Source organism: Otolemur garnettii, unplaced genomic scaffold (genome assembly GCF_000181295.1).
Source record: "Otolemur garnettii isolate 467f Iridium unplaced genomic scaffold, OtoGar3 scaffold00014, whole genome shotgun sequence".
Taxonomy (NCBI): Eukaryota; Metazoa; Chordata; class Mammalia; order Primates; family Galagidae; genus Otolemur; species Otolemur garnettii.
In genome coordinates this window covers 27964077-27966850 of record NW_003852409.1, presented here as the reverse complement: position 1 = coordinate 27966850, position 2774 = coordinate 27964077, and the positions used below count along the sequence as shown (strand labels likewise).

Below are 2774 nucleotides of genomic sequence, written 5' to 3'. Positions count from 1 at the left end.
GCGGGTCCAGGCTGGGGATTCGAACCCGCCACCTTAGGTGTATGTGGCTGGCGCCTTAGCCGGTTGAGCTATAGGTGCCGAGCCCATTGATGTGTTTCAAAATTGACACCAGGTAAAGCACAAATGTAATAGGCAAAAAGGTAAATGAGAATTCAGACATGCATTTAAAAAATTTATAGGAATTAAAAAAATGTTTATTATATGGAAAATGCTCAGAAAATAGGATAAGTAAAACAGATTTTTCAAGTGAAAAATGATCATTTGTGTTCAACAGATTTTTAAAGCATCTAGATAAGCTAGGTACTTTTTTTTTTTACATTATGAAGACTTTTGATGGATAGTCTATTTGATAGTCTGAAGGATATTAAAAGCAGGAAATTGCTTTCTCTCTTTTTAAAAATTTTTTGGCTCTGTGCCTGTAGCTCAGTGACTAGGGTGTGGCCAGACACACCGGGGCTGGTGGGTTCAAACTTGGCCATGGTCTGCCAAACAACAATGATAACTACAACAAAAAATAGCCAGGTATTATGGTGGCCACCTGTAGTTCCAGCTACTTGGGAGGCTGAGGTAGGAGAATCGCTTAAGGCCAAGAGTTTGAGGTTGCTGTGAGTTGTGATGCGACAGCACTCTACTGAGGGCAACATAGTGAGACTCTGTCTCAAAAAAAGATTATTTTTTGTTTTATTTTAATATATTGGTAATGGTTTAATTTCTTAGATTTTTTTCTACTCTCTCATAAACCAGTAAAAATGTAAGAGTATTTATTTATTTACTTTTTGAGATAGAGTCTCACTGTTGCCCTCTGTAGAGTTCCATGGCGTTGCAGCTCACAGCAACCTCAAACTTGTGCTCAAGCGATTCTCTTGCCTCTCAGCCTCCCAAGTATCTGGGACTGCAGATGCCTGCCACAACACCTGGCTATTTTTTTGTTGCAGTTGTCATTGCTGTTTAGCTGGCCTGGGCCGGGTTCGAACCCACCAGCCCTGGTGTATGTGGCAGGCACCCTACTCACTGAGCTATGGGTGCCGCCCCTAAGAGTTTTTATTTGTAATAAAATTTTATTTGTTACAAACATTTAAAATATCTCAAAATAAATTCAGTGAATAGTTCATAATCTGCCCTATACTCCTGATATCCCTGTCTCTATTCTTTTTATTTTTTAAATGAAAAAGAATGTATAGGGCCGGGTGTGGTGGCTCATGCCTGTAATCCCAGCCCTCTGAGAGGCCGAGGTGGGTGGATTGCCTGAGCTCACAGGTTCAAGACCATTCTGAGCAAGAATGAGATCTTATCTCTAAAAATAGCCAGGCCTTGTGGTGGGTGCCTGTAGTCCCAGCAACTTGGGAGGTTGAGGCAAGAGGATCACTTGAGCCCAAGAGCTAGAGGTTGCTGTGAACTATGATGCTACAGCACTCTACCAAGGGCAACATAGTGAGAGTCTGTCTCAAAAAAATAAAAACAAACAAAAAAATTTAAAAAGTGTGTATAAAAAAATTACTTTTTTTCTTTCAGTTATTCATTCTGGGTTTTACTTTTTGTCTTCCTTCCTTTGCTAGGACATAAACTAATGAGGAGAGGAATGTTTCTTTGTTTGTAAAGCACAGAAAATATGTGTTTGCTTAGGCAGCACATATACTAAAATTGAGATTAGCATGGGCCTCTCCGCAAGGATGACATGCAAATTTGTGAAGTGTTCCGTATTTTTTGCAAGGAAAATAAGAATCCAAATTCAATGACTGCTCTTATGGAGAGGGGAAGAAAATATGTTGAGCATGGGTGTTCAAATATTTTATTGAGTAAATATTTATTTTACATTATTTAAAAATGAGATTTAGTCTGGGTGCAATGGCTCATGCCTGTAATCTTAGCATTCTGGAAGGCCCAGGTGAGGGGATTGGTTGAGGCCCTGAGTTTGAGACCAGCCTGAGCAAGAGTGAGATTCCCTCTTTACTGAAAATAGTAATATTAGCCAGGTATGGTGGTGGACACCTGTAGTCCCAGCTACTTTGGGAAGCTGAGACAGGAGGATTACTTGAGTCCAAAAGTTTGAGGTTGTAATGGGCTGTGATGACACCACTGCAGTCTAGCCTAGGCAACAGAGTGAGATCCTGTCTCAAAAAAAAAAAAAACAAGTAAGCTGGGTGTGGTGGCTCATGCCTGTAATTTTAGCACTGTGGGATGCTGAGCCAGGTGGATTGCTTGAGCTCATGAGTTCCAGACTAACCTGAGCAAGAACGAGCCCCTATTTCTAAAATAAATAGCTGGGCATTGTAGTAGATGCTTATAGTCTCAGCTACTTGGGAGGCTGAGGCAAGAGGATTGCTTGAGCCCAAGAGTTTGACATTGCTATGAGCTATGGCACTCTACCCAGGGTGAAAGAGATGGTCTCAAAGGCACCCACCACAATACCCAGTTATTTTTTAGGGATGGGGTCTTGCTCTGGCTCAGGCTGGTCTCCAACTTGTGAGCTCAGGCAATCCACCTGCCTCAGCCTCCTAAATGCTGGGATTATAGGCGTAAGCTACTGTGCCCAGCTCTGCATTTTTTTTATGGAAAAAAATTATTTCATTGTTCAGTAACCACAATTAACATAACATTTATGTTGGGCACTGTTCAACTTGTCAAACCTTGGAATCACGTTGAACACCATCACCTCATTTCATGTACCACATGATTTTCACATTGTATTTATTTTTTATGCCAGCAACAAATATATGAGATTATCGAGAGGAATGTCAAATGATCTAATGTTGGCTCAGCGCCTGTGGCTCAAG

The 2774-nt window shown here is 41.1% G+C and overlaps 1 protein-coding gene and 1 pseudogene across 1 annotated transcript in view; both read left to right on the top strand.

Annotated features, from left to right (window-relative positions):
- SCAI (suppressor of cancer cell invasion) overlaps window positions 1-2774 on the top strand; it is a 166554-nt gene that overhangs the window by 19410 nt on the left and 144370 nt on the right. The gene's annotated exons all lie outside the window — the stretch shown is intronic.
- Window positions 1612-1705, top strand: LOC111723706 (annotated as a pseudogene).